The sequence below is a fragment of the Oncorhynchus mykiss genome, chromosome 5, assembly GCF_057628025.1.
Source record: "Oncorhynchus mykiss isolate SJ-2025 chromosome 5, ASM5762802v1, whole genome shotgun sequence".
In the NCBI taxonomy this organism is placed as follows: domain Eukaryota; kingdom Metazoa; phylum Chordata; class Actinopteri; order Salmoniformes; family Salmonidae; genus Oncorhynchus; species Oncorhynchus mykiss.
The window spans coordinates 1,944,710-1,964,680 of NC_143026.1; positions in this window are offsets into that span (position 1 = coordinate 1,944,710).

Below are 19,971 nucleotides of genomic sequence, written 5' to 3' on the forward strand. Positions count from 1 at the left end.
AGTTACAGGAGGTTCTAGACCACACTAATAGTTACAGGAGGTTCTAGACCACACTAACAGTTACAGGAGGTACTAGACCACACTAACAGTTACAGGAGGTACTAGACCACTAACAGTTACAGGAGGTACTAGACCACTAACAGTTACAGGGGGTGATAGACCACACTAACAGTTACAGGAGGTACTAGACCACACTAACAATTACAGGAGGTACTAGACCACTAACAGTTACAGGAGTTACTAGACCACACTAACAGTTACAGGGGGTGATAGACCACACTAACAGTTACAGGAGGTACTAGACCACACTAACAGTTACAGGGGGTGATAGACCACACTAACAGTTACAGGAGGTACTAGACCACACTAACAGGTACAGGGGGTGATAGACCACGCTAACAGTTACAGGAGGTACTAGACCACTAACAGTTACAGGGGGTGATAGACCACTAACAGTTACAGGGGGTGATAGACCACTAACAGTTACAGGAGGTACTAGACCACTAACAGTTACAGGGGGTGATAGACCACTAACAGTTACAGGGGGTGATAGACCACTAACAGTTACAGGAGGTACTAGACCACTAACAGTTACAGGGGGTGATAGACCACTAACAGTTACAGGGGGTGATAGACCACACTAACAGTTACAGGAGGTACTAGACCACTAACAGTTACAGGGGGTGATAGACCACTAACAGTTACAGGAGGTACTAGACCACTAACAGTTACGGGGAGTGATAGACCACTAACAGTTACAGGAGGTACTAGACCACACTAACAGCTACAGGAGGTACTAGACCACTAACAGTTACAGGAGGTACTAGACCACTAACAGTTACAGGAGGTACTAGACCACTAACAGTTACAGGAGGTACTAGACCACTAACAGTTACAGGAGGTACTAGACCACTAACAGTTACAGGAGGTACTAGACCACACTAACAGTTACAGGGGGTGATAGACCACTAACAGTTACAGGAGGTACTAGACCACTAACAGTTACAGGGGGTGATAGACCACTAACAGTTACAAGGGGTGATAGACCACACTAACAGTTACAGGAGGTACTAGTCCACTAACAGTTACAGGGGGTGATAGACCACTAACAGTTACAGGGGGTGATAGACCACTAACAGTTACAGGAGGTACTAGACCACTAACAGTTACATGGGGTGATAGACCACTAACAGTTACAAGGGGTGATAGACCACACTAACAGTTACAGGAGGTACTAGACCACTAACAGTTACAGGGGGTGATAGACCACACTAACAGTTACAGGAGGTACTAGACCACACTAACAGTTACAGGGGGTGATAGACCACTAACAGTTACAGGAGGTACTAGACCACTAACAGTTACAGGGGGTGATAGACCACTAACAGTTACAAGGGGTGATAGACCACACTAACAGTTACAGGAGGTACTAGACCACTAACAGTTACAGGGGGTGATAGACCACTAACAGTTACAGGGGGTGATAGACCACTAACAGTTACAGGGGGTGATAGACCACTAACAGTTACAGGAGGTACTAGACCACTAACAGTTACAGGGGGTGATAGACCACTAACAGTTACAAGGGGTGATAGACCACACTAACAGTTACAGGAGGTACTAGACCACTAACAGTTACAGGGGGTGATAGACCACTAACAGTTACAGGGGGTGATAGACCACTAACAGTTACAGGGGGTGATAGACCACTAACAGTTACAGGGGGTGATAGACCACTAACAGTTACAGGGGGTGATAGACCACTAACAGTTACAGGGGGTGATAGACCACTAACAGTTACAGGGGGTGATAGACCACTAACAGTTACAGGGGGTGATAGACCACTAACAGTTACAGGAGGTACTAGACCACTAACAGTTACAGGGGGTGATAGACCACTAACAGTTACAGGGGGTGATAGACCACTAACAGTTACAGGGGGTGATAGACCACTAACAGTTACAGGGGGTGATAGACCACTAACAGTTACAGGGGGTGATAGACCACTAACAGTTACAGGAGGTACTAGACCACTAACAGTTACAGGGGGTGATAGACCACTAACAGTTACAGGGGGTGATAGACCACACTAACAGTTACAGGGGGTGATAGACCACTAACAGTTACAGGAGGTACTAGACCACTAACAGTTACAGGAGGTACTAGACCACTAACAGTTACAGGGGGTGATAGACCACACTAACAGTTACAGGGGGTGATAGACCACTAACAGTTACAGGAGGTACTAGACCACTAACAGTTACAGGGGGTGATAGACCACTAACAGTTACAGGGGGTGATAGACCACTAACAGTTACAGGAGGTACTAGACCACTAACAGTTACAGGGGGTGATAGACCACTAACAGTTACAGGGGGTGATAGACCACTAACAGTTACAGGAGGTACTAGACCACTAACAGTTACAGGGGGTGATAGACCACTAACAGTTACAGGGGGTGATAGACCACTAACAGTTACAGGAGGTACTAGACCACTAACAGTTACAGGGGGTGATAGACCACTAACAGTTACAGGGGGTGATAGACCACTAACAGTTACAGGGGGTGATAGACCACTAACAGTTACAGGGGGTGATAGACCACTAACAGTTACAGGGGGTGATAGACCACTAACAGTTACAGGGGGTGATAGACCACTAACAGTTACAGGAGGTACTAGACCACTAACAGTTACAGGGGGTGATAGACCACACTAACAGTTACAGGGGGTGATAGACCACTAACAGTTACAGGAGGTACTAGACCACTAACAGTTAAAGGGGGTGATAGACCACTAACAGTTACAGGGGGTGATAGACCACTAACAGTTACAGGGGGTGATAGACCACTAACAGTTACAGGGGGTGATAGACCACTAACAGTTACAGGAGGTACTAGACCACTAACAGTTACAGGGGGTGATAGACCACTAACAGTTACAAGGGGTGATAGACCACACTAACAGTTACAGGAGGTACTAGACCACTAACAGTTACAGGGGGTGATAGACCACTAACAGTTACAGGAGGTACTAGACCACTAACAGTTACAGGGGGTGATAGACCACTAACAGTTACAGGAGGTACTAGACCACTAACAGTTACAGGGGGTGATAGACCACTAACAGTTACAGGGGGTGATAGACCACTAACAGTTACAGGGGGTGATAGACCACACTAACAGTTACAGGAGGTACTAGACCACACTAACAGTTACAGGGGGTGATAGACCACTAACAGTTACAGGGGGTGATAGACCACTAACAGTTACAGGGGGTGATAGACCACTAACAGTTACAGGGGGTGATAGACCACACTAACAGTTACAGGGGGTGATAGACCACTAACAGTTACAGGAGGTACTAGACCACTAACAGTTACAGGGGGTGATAGACCACTAACAGTTACAGGGGGTGATAGACCACTAACAGTTACAGGAGGTACTAGACCACTAACAGTTACAGGGGGTGATAGACCACTAACAGTTACAGGGGGTGATAGACCACTAACAGTTACAGGAGGTACTAGACCACTAACAGTTACAGGGGGTGATAGACCACTAACAGTTACAGGGGGTGATAGACCACTAACAGTTACAGGAGGTACTAGACCACTAACAGTTACAGGGGGTGATAGACCACTAACAGTTACAGGGGGTGATAGACCACTAACAGTTACAGGAGGTACTAGACCACTAACAGTTACAGGGGGTGATAGACCACTAACAGTTACAGGGGGTGATAGACCACTAACAGTTACAGGGGGTGATAGACCACTAACAGTTACAGGGGGTGATAGACCACTAACAGTTACAGGGGGTGATAGACCACTAACAGTTACAGGAGGTACTAGACCACTAACAGTTACAGGGGGTGATAGACCACACTAACAGTTACAGGGGGTGATAGACCACTAACAGTTACAGGAGGTACTAGACCACTAACAGTTACAGGGGGTGATAGACCACTAACAGTTACAGGAGGTACTAGACCACTAACAGTTACAGGGGGTGATAGACCACTAACAGTTACAGGGGGTGATAGACCACTAACAGTTACAGGGGGTGATAGACCACACTAACAGTTACAGGAGGTACTAGACCACACTAACAGTTACAGGGGGTGATAGACCACTAACAGTTACAGGGGGTGATAGACCACTAACAGTTACAGGGGGTGATAGACCACTAACAGTTACAGGGGGTGATAGACCACACTAACAGTTACAGGGGGTGATAGACCACTAACAGTTACAGGAGGTACTAGACCACTAACAGTTACAGGGGGTGATAGACCACTAACAGTTACAGGGGGTGATAGACCACTAACAGTTACAGGAGGTACTAGACCACTAACAGTTACAGGGGGTGATAGACCACTAACAGTTACAGGGGGTGATAGACCACTAACAGTTACAGGAGGTACTAGACCACTAACAGTTACAGGGGGTGATAGACCACTAACAGTTACAGGGGGTGATAGACCACTAACAGTTACAGGAGGTACTAGACCACTAACAGTTACAGGGGGTGATAGACCACTAACAGTTACAGGGGGTGATAGACCACTAACAGTTACAGGGGGTGATAGACCACTAACAGTTACAGGGGGTGATAGACCACTAACAGTTACAGGGGGTGATAGACCACTAACAGTTACAGGGGGTGATAGACCACTAACAGTTACAGGAGGTACTAGACCACTAACAGTTACAGGGGGTGATAGACCACACTAACAGTTACAGGGGGTGATAGACCACTAACAGTTACAGGAGGTACTAGACCACTAACAGTTAAAGGGGGTGATAGACCACTAACAGTTACAGGGGGTGATAGACCACTAACAGTTACAGGGGGTGATAGACCACTAACAGTTACAGGGGGTGATAGACCACTAACAGTTACAGGAGGTACTAGACCACTAACAGTTACAGGGGGTGATAGACCACTAACAGTTACAAGGGGTGATAGACCACACTAACAGTTACAGGAGGTACTAGACCACTAACAGTTACAGGGGGTGATAGACCACTAACAGTTACAGGAGGTACTAGACCACTAACAGTTACAGGGGGTGATAGACCACTAACAGTTACAGGAGGTACTAGACCACTAACAGTTACAGGGGGTGATAGACCACTAACAGTTACAGGGGGTGATAGACCACTAACAGTTACAGGGGGTGATAGACCACACTAACAGTTACAGGAGGTACTAGACCACACTAACAGTTACAGGGGGTGATAGACCACTAACAGTTACAGGGGGTGATAGACCACTAACAGTTACAGGGGGTGATAGACCACTAACAGTTACAGGGGGTGATAGACCACACTAACAGTTACAGGGGGTGATAGACCACTAACAGTTACAGGAGGTACTAGACCACTAACAGTTACAGGGGGTGATAGACCACTAACAGTTACAGGGGGTGATAGACCACTAACAGTTACAGGAGGTACTAGACCACTAACAGTTACAGGGGGTGATAGACCACACTAACAGTTACAGGAGGTACTAGACCACTAACAGTTACAGGGGTTGATAGACCACACTAACAGTTACAGGAGGTACTAGACCACTAACAGTTACAAGGGGTGATAGACCACACTAACAGTTACAGGAGGTACTAGACCACTAACAGTTACAGGGGGTGATAGACCACTAACAGTTACAGGGGGTGATAGACCACTAACAGTTACAGGAGGTACTAGACCACTAACAGTTACAGGGGGTGATAGACCACTAACAGTTACAGGAGGTACTAGACCACTAACAGTTACAGGGGGTGATAGACCACTAACAGTTACAGGAGGTACTAGACCACTAACAGTTACAGGAGGTACTAGACCACTAACAGTTACAGGAGGTACTAGACCACTAACAGTTACAGGGGGTGATAGACCACTAACAGTTACAGGAGGTACTAGACCACACTAACAGTTACAGGGGGTGATAGACCACTAACAGTTACAGGGGGTGATAGACCACTAACAGTTACAGGGGGTGATAGACCACTAACAGTTACAGGAGGTACTAGACCACTAACAGTTACAGGGGGTGATAGACCACTAACAGTTACAGGGGGTGATAGACCACTAACAGTTACAGGAGGTACTAGACCACTAACAGTTACAGGGGGTGATAGACCACTAACAGTTACAGGGGGTGATAGACCACTAACAGTTACAGGAGGTACTAGACCACTAACAGTTACAGGGGGTGATAGACCACTAACAGTTACAGGAGGTACTAGACCACTAACAGTTACAGGGGGTGATAGACCACTAACAGTTACAGGAGGTACTAGACCACTAACAGTTACAGGGGGTGATAGACCACTGTAACAGTTCCTTGTTTTCTGTTCTTCCAGCTTCATCACCCATCACAGGGGTTCCGCTTCGCCACGGTTCGGGAGAGCAGTGCCGAGGATTACCTGAAGAAAAGCTTTCCAGAGATGCACGAATACATGAGACGGTACAACGTACCAGCAACCCCAGATGGAATAGAACATCTGAAGTGAGTCATGACTATACAGTACTGACTCATCACAGCTTTAACATGGGTACCAATACAGGCTTTATACAGGGAGACTTCATAACAGTTCTGAATATGTCCCACTCATAATACTCCTCCACATAGGGCTAGATTTAACAGGTTTAGTTCTGCAGTAAAACACCATAATACTCTAGATGTAACACGTTTAGTTCTGCAGTAAAACACCATAATACTCTAGATGTAACACGTTTAGTTCTGCAGTAAAACACCATAATACTCTAGATTTAACACGTTTAGTTCTGCAGTAAAACACCATAATACTCTAGATTTAACAGGTTTAGTTCTGCAGTAAAACACCATAATACTCTAGATTTAACACGTTTAGTTCTGCAGTAAAACACCATAATACTCTAGATGTAACACGTTTAGTACTGCAGTAAAACACCATAATACTCTAGATTTAACAGGTTTAGTACTGCAGTAAAACACCATAATACTCTAGATGTAACACGTTTAGTACTGCAAAAAAACGATAACTTAATACATATGGAATCATGTAGTAACCAAAAAAGTGTTAAACAAATCAAAATACACAGCAGGTTGTTGAGAATGCCAAGATTGTGCAAAGCTGTAATCAATGCGAACACTTGGCTACTTTGAAGAATCTAAAATCTATTTTGATTTGTTTAACACTATTCTTTGGTTACTACATGATTCCATATGTGTTATTTCATAGTTTTGATGTCTTCACTATTATTCTACAATGTAGAAAATAGTACAAATAAAGAAAAACCCTTGAATGAGTAGGTGTCCAAACTTTTGACTGGTAATGTAACATACCTTTCTCTCTGTGTGAGGGAGGTGAGGAGATGACTGAAGACTTGCACCTGCTCGCCACTGATCAGATCCTTCTGGAACGTATTCTGATAAGGACGTGCATACCGTATCGGCTTGCCTGAGTTTCTTTCAGAGGCAGAGATAGCCCTCCCACATCTTTACTATAGCCAACAATATATATTAGTATGCACTGTATGAAAAAGGGCTTAACATGTGGACGCCTGGAAGTTATTAAAAAATAGAATTGAAAAATAGCTAACGGCAGGCAGCCTAACGATTAAGAGCGTTGGGCCAGTTACCAAAAGGTAAAAGTCTGTCTGTGCCCTTGAGCAAGGCACTTCACCCTAATTGCTCCAATAAGTCACTTTGGATACGTGTCTGCTAAATGGCAACGATGTAAAATGTTGCATGTCTAACATCAGTAAGACTCAATCATGGGCACTCTTACTGACAGCTGTGGCTGCTTTGTGTGATGTATTGTTGTCTCTACCTTCTTGCCCTTCTTGCCCTTCTTGCCCTAATCTTTGTACCCTGTTTTGTGCTGCTATCATGTTGTGTTGTCATGTTGTGTTGCTACCATGCTGTGATGTCATGTTGTGCTGCTACCATGCTGTGTTGTCATGTTGTATTGCTACCATGCTGTGTTGTCATGTTGTGCTGCTACCATGCTGTGTTGTCGTGTTGTTTTTCTACCATGCTGTGTTGTCGTGTTGTTTTTCTACCATGCTGTGTTGTTTTTCTACCATGCTGTGTTGTCCTGTTGTGTTGCTACCATGCTGTGTTGTCGTGTTGTTTTTCTACCATGCTGTGTTGTTTTTCTACCATGCTGTGTTGTCATGTGTTGCTACCATGCTGTGTTGTCATGTTGCTACCATGCTGTGTTGTTGTGTTGCTACCATGCTGTGTTGTTGTGTTGCTACCATGCTGTGTTGTTGTGTTGCTACCATGCTGTGTTGTTGTGTTGTTTTGCTACCATGCTGTGTTGTCATGTGTTGTTGCCATGCTGTGTTGTCATTAATATGTTGTTGCTATGCTGTGTTGTTGTGTTGCTGCCATGCTGTGTTGTCATGTGTTGCTGCCATGATGTGTTGTCATGTTTTGTTGCTGCCATGCTGTGTTGTTGTGTTGCTGCCATGCTGTGTTGTCATGTGTTGCTGCCATGCTGTGTTGTCATGTTTTGTTGCTGCCATGCTGTGTTGTTGTGTTGCTGCCATGCTGTGTTGTCATGTGTTGCTGCCATGCTGTGTTGTTGTGTTGCTGCCATGCTGTGTTGTTGCGTTGCTTCCATGCTGTGTTGTCATGTGTTGTTGCCATGCTGTGTTGTTGTGTTGCTGCCATGCTGTGTTGTTGTGTTGCTGCCATGCTGTGTTGTTGTGTTGCTGCCATGCTGTGTTGTCATGTGTTGCTGCCATGATGTGTTGTCATGTTTTGTTGCTGCCATGCTGTGTTGTTGTGTTGCTGCCATGCTGTGTTGTCATGTGTTGCTGCCATGCTGTGTTGTCATGTTTTGTTGCTGCCATGCTGTGTTGTTGTGTTGCTGCCATGCTGTGTTGTCATGTGTTGCTGCCATGCTGTGTTGTTGTGTTGCTGCCATGCTGTGTTGTTGCGTTGCTTCCATGCTGTGTTGTCATGTGTTGTTGCCATGCTGTGTTGTTGTGTTGCTGCCATGCTGTGTTGTTGTGTTGCTGCCATGCTGTGTTGTTGTGTTGCTGCCATGCTGTGTTGTGTTGTTGCGTTGCTGCCATAATGTGTTGTCATGTGTTGTTGCCATGCTGTGTTGTTGTGTTGCTCCCATGCTGTGTTGTTGTGTTGCTGTCATGCTGTGTTGTTGTGTTGCTGCCATGCTGTGTTGTTGTGTTGCTGCCATGCTGTGTTGTTGTGTTGCTGCCATGCTGTGTTGTTGTGTTGCTGCCATGCTGTGTTGTTGTGTTGCTGCCATGCTGTGTTGTTGTGTTGCTGCCATGCTGTGTTGTTGTGTTGCTGCCATGTTGTGTTGTTGTGTTGCTGTCATGCTGTGTTGTTGTGTTGCTGCCATGCTGTGTTGTTGTGTTGCTGTCATGCTGTGTTGTCATGTTTTGTTGCTGCCATGCTGTGTTGTTGTCTTAGATCTGTTTTCATGTAGTGGTTTCTCTCTTGTGTTTATTCAGTAGCAAATTGTGTGTCTTTTCAGGCATGATCCACAGCAACTGGATGCTTTCATCATGGACAAGGCCCTACTAGACCACGAGGTGTCTATAGATGCAGAATGCAAGACACTCACCGTGGGGAAACCATTTGCAATTGAAGGCAAGTAGATTGACATGAAATAAGGTGTTAATTCTGTATCCATAATGAAGAGGAACAATACAGGTATGCCCTCTGTCCCCTCTCATTTTTGTGCTAACTACAGAACCACTGGTAGAAAGGATAAGACAAGACATTACAATATAGAACCACTGGTAGAAAGGATAAGACAAGACATTATAATATAGAACCACTGGTAGAAAGGATAAGACAAGACATTATAATACAGAACCACTGGTAGAAAGGATAAGACAAGATATTATAATATAGAACCACTGGAGAAAGGATAAGACAAGACATTATAATATAGAACCACTGGTAGAAAGGATAAGACAAGACATTATAATATAGAACCACTGGTAGAAAGGATAAGACAAGACATTATAATATAGAACCACTGGTAGAAAGGATAAGACAAGACATTATAATATAGAACCACTGGTAGAAAGGATAAGACAAGACATTATAATATAGAACCACTGGTAGAAAGGATAAGACACAACATTATAATATAGAACCAATGGTAGAAAGGATAAGACAAGACATTATAATATAGAACCAATGGTAGAAAGGATAAGACAAGACATTATAATATAGAACCACTGATAGAAAGGATAAGACAAGACATTATAATATAGAACCACTGGTAGAAAGGATAAGACAAGACATTATAATATAGAACCACTGGTAGAAAGGATAAGACAAGACATTATAATATAGAACCACTGGTAGAAAGGATAAGACAAGACATTATAATATAGAACCACTGGAGAAAGGATAAGACAAGACACTATAATATATAACCACTGGTAGAAAGGATAAGACACAACATTATAATATAATATATAACCACTGGTAGAAAGGATAAGACAATACATTATAAAATAGAACCACGGGTAGAAAGGATTAGACAAGACATTATAATATAGAACCACTGGTAGAAAGGATAAGACAATACATTATAATATAGAACCACTGGTAGAAAGGATAAGACAAGACATTATAATATAGAACCACTGGAGAAAGGATAAGACAAGACACTATAATATAGAACCACTGGTAGAAAGGATAAGACAAGACATTATAATATAGAACCACTGGTAGAAAGGATAAGACAAGACATTATAATATAGAACCACTGGTAGAAAGGATAAGACAAGACATTATAATATAGAACCAATGGTAGAAAGGATAAGACAAGACAGTATAATATAGAACCACTGGTAGAAAGGATAAGACAAGACATTATAATATAGAACACTGGAGAAAGGATAAGACAAGACATTATAATATAGAACCACTGGTAGAAAGGATAAGACAAGACATTATAATATAGAACCACTGGAGAAAGGATAAGACAAGACATTATAATATAGAACCACTGGTAGAAAGGATAAGACAATACATTATAATATAGAACCACTGGAGAAAGGATAAGACAAGACATTATAATATAGAACCACTGGTAGAAAGGATAAGACACGACATTATAATATAATATATAACCACTGGTAGAAAGGATAAGACAAGACATTATAATATAGAACCACTGGTAGAAAGGATAAGACACGACATTATAATATAGAACCAATGGTAGAAATGATAAGACAAGACATTATAATATAGAACCACTGGAGAAAGGATAAGACAAGACATTATAATATAGAACCACTGGTAGAAAGGATAAGACAAGACATTATAATATAGAACCACTGGTAGAAAGGATAAGACAAGACATTATAAAATAGAACCACTGGTAGAAAGGATAAGACAAGACATTATAATATAGAACCACTGGTAGAAAGGATAAGACAATATATTATAATATAGAAGTCATTCTGTCTGTTCCCAGGTTACGGCATCGGCCTGCTATGTTTTCTGTCTATTCCCAGGTTACGGCATCGGCCTGCTGTGTTTTCTGTCTATTCCCAGGTTACGGCATCGGCCTGCTGTGTTTTCTGTCTGTTCCCAGGTTACGGCATCGGCCTGCTGTGTTTTCTAAGTCATTCTGTCTGTTCCCAGGTTACGGCATCGGCCTGCGCCAGAACTCCCACCTGACCTCTAATATCTCAGAGCTGGTGAGCCAGTACAAGTCTGACGGCTTCATAGACATGCTACATGATAAGTGGTACAAGGTGGTACCCTGTGGGAAGCGGAGCTTCGCAGTCACAGAGGTAATGTAGAACATAGTACTTCAATCAGTCACAGAGGTAATGTACATCACTCTACTTCAATCAGTCACAGAGGTAATGTACATCACTCTACTTCAATCAGTCACAGAGGTAATGTACATCACTCTACTTCAATCAGTCACAGAGGTAATGTACATCACTCTACTTCAATCAGTCACAGAGGTAATGTAGAACATAGTACTTCAATCAGTCACAGAGGTAATGTACATCACTCTACTTCAATCAGTCACAGAGGTAATGTACATCACTCTACTTCAATCAGACACAGAGGTAATGTACATCACTCTACTTCAATCAGTCACAGAGGTAATGTACATCACTCTACTTCAATCAGTCACGGAGGTAATGTACATCACTCTACTTCAATCAGTCACGGAGGTAATGTACATCACTCTACTTCAATCAGTCACAGAGGTAATGTACATTATACTACTTCAACCAGTCACAGAGGTAATGTACATTATACTACTTCAACCAGTCACAGAGGTAATGTAGTACATACTACTTCAATCAGTCACAGAGGTAATGTAGACCATACTACTTCAATCAGTCACAGAGGTAATGTAGAACATACTACTTCAATCAGTCACAGAGGTAATGTACTGTACATTATACTACTTCAACCAGTCACAGAGGTAATGTACTGTACATTATACTACTTCAACCAGTCACAGAGGTAATGTACATTATACTACTTCAACCAGTCACAGAGGTAATGTACATTATACTACTTCAACCAGTCACAGAGGTAATGTACTGTACATCATACCTCTTCAACCTGTCACAGAGGTAATGTACTGTACATTATACTACTTTAATCAGTCACAGAGGTAATGTACTGTACATCATACCTCTTCAACCTGTCACAGAGGTAATGTACTGTACATTATACTACTTCAATCAGTCACAGAGGTAATGTACTGTACATTATACTACTTCAACCAGTCACAGAGGTAATGTATATCATACTACTTCAATACAAATACTGATGTACTACATCACAATGCTAAATTATCTCTATTTTGTGATTTCAAAAAGTCTTAATGATGTTCATTATAAATTACAGAAGCTTGTCGCTGCAACAGAAAATAAAACTGCCCATTTGTTTTCGTCAATAATCTTCCATAAATAAGACGCTATTTGAAAAATGTGTGAAATATTTCAGTTTGATTCTTATGCAAGGGAAATGTACAAATGATGAATGTATTGATATGCTGAACTCACAGCATACAGTACAAACTGTGTTTTATATCCTGTGTGTTTGTCTCTGCTCTCTCCAGACCCTACAGATGGGCATTAAGCATTTCTCAGGCCTGTTTTTGATGCTGTGTGTCGGGTTGGGTCTGTCTCTCCTCACCACCCTGGCTGAACACATAATCTACCGCTTTGTCATACCCAGAGTCAAGGAGCCCAAGTTCAAGTACTGGCTGCATACTAGTCAGGTAACTAATTTAACTATCACTATGTTAACCGGCTGCCTACTTGTCAGGTAACTAATTTAACTATCACTATGTTAACTGGCTGCATACTAGTCAGGTAACTAATTTAACTATCACTATGTTAACCGGCTGCCTACTTGTCAGGTAACTAATTTAACTATCACTATGTTAACCGGCTGCCTACTAGTCAGGTAACTAATTTAACTATCAGTATGTTAACCGGCTGCCTACTAGTCAGGTAACTAATTTAACTATCACTATGTTAACCGGCTGCCTACTAGTCAGGTAACTAACTAAACATAGTGATAGTTAACTGGCTGCATACTAGTCAGGTAACTAATTTAACTATCGCTATGTTAACTGGCTGCATACTAGTCAGGTAACTAATTTAACTATCACTATGTTAACTGGCTGCATACTAGTCAGGTAACTAATTTAACTATCACTATGTTAACTGGCTGCATACTAGTCAGGTAACTAATTTAACTATCACTATGTTAACCGGCTGCCTACTAGTCAGGTAACTAACTAAACATAGTGATAGTTAACTGGCTGCATACTAGTCAGGTAACTAATTTAACTATCGCTATGTTAACCGGCTGCCTACTAGTCAGGTAACTAACTAAACATAGTGATAGTTAACTGGCTGCATACTAGTCAGGTAACTAATTTAACTATCAGTATGTTAACTGGCTGCATACTAGTCAGGTAACTAATTTAACTATCACTATGTTAACCGGCTGCATACTAGTCAGGTAACTAATTTAACTATCACTATGTTAACTGGCTGCATACTAGTCAGGTAACTAATTTAACTATCAGTATGTTAACTGGCTGCATACTAGTCAGGTAACTAATTTAACTATCAGTATGTTAACTGGCTGCATACTAGTCAGGTAACTAATTTAACTATCACTATGTTAACTGGCTGCATACTAGTCAGGTAACTTACTAAACATAGTGATAGTTAACTGGCTGCATACTAGTCAGGTAACTAATTTAACTATCACTATGTTAACCGGCTGCCTACTAGTCAGGTAACTAACTAAACATAGTGATAGTTAACTGGCTGCATACTAGTCAGGTAACTAATTTAACTATCACTATGTTAACCGGCTGCCTACTAGTCAGGTAACTAATTTAACTATCACTATGTTAACTGGCTGCATACTAGTCAGGTAACTAATTTAACTATCACTATGTTAACCGGCTGCCTACTAGTCAGGTAACTAATTTAACTATCACTATGTTAACTGGCTGCATACTAGTCAGGTAACTAATTTAACTATCACTATGTTAACTGGCTGCATACTAGTCAGGTAACTAATTTAACTATCGCTAAGTTAACCGGCTGCATACTAGTCAGGTAACTAATTTAACTATCACTATGTTAACTGGCTGCATACTAGTCAGGTAACTAACTAAACATAGTGATAGTTAACTGGCTGCATACTAGTCAGGTAACTAATTTAACTATCGCTATGTTAACTGACTGCATACTAGTCAGGTAACTAATTTAACTATCACTATGTTAACTGGCTGCATACTAGTCAGGTAACTAACTAAACATAGTGATAGTTAACTGGCTGCATACTAGTCAGGTAACTAATTTAACTATCGCTATGTTAACTGGCTGCATACTAGTCAGGTAACTAATTTAACTATCAGTATGTTAACCGGCTGCATACTAGTCAGGTAACTAATTTAACTATCACTATGTTAACCGGCTGCATACTAGACAGGTAACTAATTTAACTATCACTATGTTAACCGGCTGCATACTAGTCAGGTAACTAATTTAACTATCAGTATGTTAACTGGCTGCATACTAGTCAGGTAACTAATTTAACTATCACTATGTTAACCGGCTGCATACTAGTCAGGTAACTTACTAAACATAGTGATAGTTAACTGGCTGCATACTAGTCAGGTAACTAATTTAACTATCACTATGTTAACCGGCTGCATACTAGTCAGGTAACTTACTAAACATAGTGATAGCTAACTGGCTGCATACTAGTCAGGTAACTAATTTAACTATCACTATGTTAACCGGCTGCATACTAGACAGGTAACTAATTTAACTATCACTATGTTAACCGGCTGCATACTAGTCAGGTAACTAATTTAACTATCACTATGTTAACCGGCTGCATACTAGTCAGGTAACTAATTTAACTATCAGTATGTTAACCGGCTGCATACTAGACAGGTAACTAATTTAACTATCAGTATGTTAACCGGCTGCATACTAGTCAGGTAACTAATTTAACTATCACTATGTTAACTGGCTGCATACTAGTCAGGTAACTAATTTAACTATCACTATGTTAACCGGCTGCATACTAGTCAGGTAACTAATTTATCTATCACTATGTTAACCGGCTGCCTACTAGACAGGTAACTAATTTAACTATCACTATGTTAACCGGCTGCATAGTAGTCAGGTAACTAATTTAACTATCACTATGTTAACCGGCTGCCTACTAGTCAGGTAACTAATTTAACTATCAGTATGTTAACTGGCTGCATACTAGACAGGTAACTCATTTAACTATCACTATGTTAACCGGCTGCATACTAGTCAGGTAACTAATTTAACTATCACTATGTTAACCGGCTGCATACTAGTCAGGTAACTAATTTAACTATCACTATGTTAACTGGCTGCCTACTAGTCAGGTAACTAATTTAACTATCACTATGTTAACCGGCTGCCTACTAGTCAGGTAACTTACTAAACATAGTGATAGTTAACTGGCTGCATACTAGTCAGGTAACTAATTTAACTATCGCTATGTTAACTGGCTGCATACTAGTCAGGTAACTAATTTAACTATCACTATGTTAACTGGCTGCATACTAGTCAGGTAACTAATTTAACTATCACTATGTTAACTGGCTACATACTTGTCAGGTAACTAATTTAACTATCACTATGTTAACCGGCTGCATACTAGACAGGTAACTAATTTAACTATCACTATGTTAACCGGCTGCATACTAGTCAGGTAACTAATTTAACTATCACTATGTTAACCGGCTGCATACTAGTCAGGTAACTAATTTAACTATCACTATGTTAACCGGCTGCATACTAGTCAGGTAACTAATTTAACTATCACTATGTTAACCGGCTGCATACTAGTCAGGTAACTAATTTAACTATCACTATGTTAACCGGCTGCATACTAGTCAGGTAACTAATTTAACTATCACTATGTTAACCGGCTGCATACTAGTCAGGTAACTAATTTAACTATCACTATGTTAACCGGCTGCATACTAGTCAGGTAACTAATTTAACTATCACTATGTTAACCGGCTGCATACTAGTCAGGTAACTAACTAAACATAGTGATAGTTAACTGGCTGCATACTAGACAGGTAACTAATTTAACTATCACTATGTTAACCGGCTGCATACTAGTCAGGTAACTAACTAAACATAGTGATAGTTAACTGGCTGCATACTAGTCAGGTAACTAATTTAACTATCACTATGTTAACCGGCTGCATACTAGTCAGGTAACTAATTTAACTATCACTATGTTAACCGGCTGCATACTAGTCAGGTAACTAACTAAACATAGTGATAGTTAACTGGCTGCATACTAGTCAGGTAACTAATTTAACTATCACTATGTTAACCGGCTGCATACTTGTCAGGTAACTAATTTAACTATCACTATGTTAACTGGCTGCATACTAGTCAGGTAACTAATTTAACTATCACTATGTTAACCGGCTGCATACTAGACAGGTAACTAATTTAACTATCACTATGTTAACCGGCTGCATACTAGTCAGGTAACTAATTTAACTATCAGTATGTTAACTGGCTGCATACTAGTCAGGTAACTAACTAAACATAGTGATAGTTAACTGGCTGCATACTAGTCAGGTAACTCATTTAACTATCACTATGTTAACTGGCTGCCTACTAGTCAGGTAACTAACTAAACATAGTGATAGTTAACTGGCTGCATACTAGTCAGGTAACTAATTTAACTATCGCTATGTTAACTGGCTACATACTAGACAGGTAACTAACTAAAAATAGTGATAGTTAACTGGCTGCATACTAGTCAGGTAACTCATTTAACTATCACTATGTTAACTGGCTGCCTACTAGTCAGGTAACTAACTAAACATAGTGATAGTTAACTGGCTGCATACTAGTCAGGTAACTAACTAAACATAGTGATAGTTAACTGGCTGCATACTAGTCAGGTAACTAACTAAACATAGTGATAGTTAACTGGCTGCATACTAGTCAGGTAACTAACTAAACATAGTGATAGTTAACTGGCTGCATACTAGTCAGGTAACTAATTTAACTATCACTATGTTAACCGGCTGCATACTAGACAGGTAACTAACTAAACATAGTGATAGTTAACTGGCTGCCTACTAGTCAGGTAACTAACTAAACATAGTGATAGTTAACTGGCTGCCTACTAGTCAGGTAACTAACTAAACATAGTGATAGTTAACTGGCTGCCTACTAGTCAGGTAACTAACTAAACATAGTGATAGTTAACTGGCTGCCTACTAGTCAGGTAACTAACTAAACATAGTGATAGTTAACTGGCTGCATACTAGTCAGGTAACTAACGCAGCGTTCTAATGCACCGTAACAATGTTGTGTAACTTCCAGTGTGCTTTTACTATATACCTTGAGGTTGAACCTGCTTTAGGTTACAGTTGTAACAGTGTCCAAGTAGGATTCTGTGGCTATTTGATCATAATGTAGACCTACCAGAGAGGCCTACCATCAAAAACAATGGAGAAAATGCATCCCGTAACATTTTACCATGGAAATATCTGTTCTATCATTCAGCCTACAGTAGGAGCCAATGTGTGGTGTTCAATGTAGGTCTACATTCCATGAGATTTAAAACAAAAAACATGCAGGGCTTCACATTAACAAGTTTATCCACTTGTCCTTCAGACAAGGAGGTGACTGAACATGTTGTTGTTTGATGCAAGAAACCACTTTACAAAACCCGTACCATCCCATACCATTATTACAGAGAACGAGACAAATGATGCTAATCAAACCAGATGTATTTATATAGCCCTTCGTACATCAGCTGATATCTCAGTGCTGTACAGAAACCCAGTCTAAAATCCTAAACAGCAAGCAATGCAGGTGTAGAAGCACGGTGGATAGGAAAAACTCCCTAGAAAGGCCAAAACCTAGGAAGAAACCTAGAGAGGAACCAGGCTATGTGGGGTGGCCAGTCCTCTTCTGGCTGTGCCGGGTGGAGATTATAACAGAACATGGCCAAGATGTTCAAATGTTCATAGATGACCAACATGGTCAAATAATAATAACCTTCTGCCTATTGGCTACTTAGCTTATTCAAGACTGTCTCAAAATACAACACTGCCCCTTTAAGAGAAAAAAAAGCTATTGACTTTTCAAATGTGTCTAGAAATGTACACGTTTTGTGCTCTTGGAGGAAGCAATCACTGCCTTATCGTTGACAAGAAATGATCTATAACTGGACTAATAACTCACTAACTAGCAAATAATATGAACAAAATGTGCCCACGTGGCAACATGCAGCTCTCACTTCGATCTCAAAGCAAGTGCATCTACTCACGACTGCTCATGCTGTAAACACAGTCCAGTTCAAATTGAATAGAACAGATCCATATATGGCAATGGTCTGTTTGCATATAGGCTTACTGCAGCTCTGATTGGTTAAGGTGCACCGGTCTGAGTAGAGTACATGCTAAGTCCTGCATGTCAATGCAATAGAATCCTACTCAGATGCGTTCTGTCTACAAAAAAATCTCTTGCATAGTTAGTTGTGCAAACTAAGTTTTGCATAGTTTGTTTTGTTTCGGTATGTTGCGATCACAATTAGCACAGTAAAGGGAAATATTGATAGTGTTAACTAACAGGGAAACCTCTAGGAAGTTGAAGTATAATCTCGTGCTTCTCTCCGTGGGCTGATAGTACTTCTCTACGTGGGCTGATAGTACTTCTCTCCGTGGGTGGATAGTACTTCTCTCCGTGGGCTGATAGTACTTCTCTCAGTGGGCTGATAGTACTTCTCTCCGTGGGCTGATAGTACTTCTCTCCGTGGGCTGATAGTACTTCTCTCCGGGGGCTGATAGTACTTCTCTCCGTGGGCTGATAGTACTTCTCTCCGTGGGCTGATAGTAATTCTCTCCGTGGGCTGATAGTACTTCTCTCCATGGGCTGATAGTACTTCTCTCCGTGGGCTGATAGTACTTCTGTCCGGGGGCTGATAGTACTTCTCTCCGTGGGCTGATAGTACTTCTCTCAGTGGGCTGATAGTACTTCTCTCCGTGGGCTGATAGTACTTCTCTCCAGGGGCTGATAGTACTTCTCTCCGGGGGCTGATAGTACTTCTCTCCGTGGGCTGATAGTAATTCTCTCCGTGGGCTGATAGTACTTCTCTCCGTGGGCTGATAGTACTTCTCTCCGTGGGCTGATAGTACTTCTCTCCGTGGGCGGATAGTACTTCTCTCCGTGGGCTGATAGTACTTCTCTCAGTGGGCTGATAGTACTTCTCTCCGTGGGCTGATAGTACTTCTCTCCGTGGGCTGATAGTACTTCTCTCCGTGGGCTGATAGTACTTCTCTCCGTGGGCTGATAGTACTTCTCTCCGTGGGCTGATATTACTTCTGTCCGGGGGCTGATAGTACTTCTCTCCGTGGGCTGATAGTACTTCTCTCCGTGGGC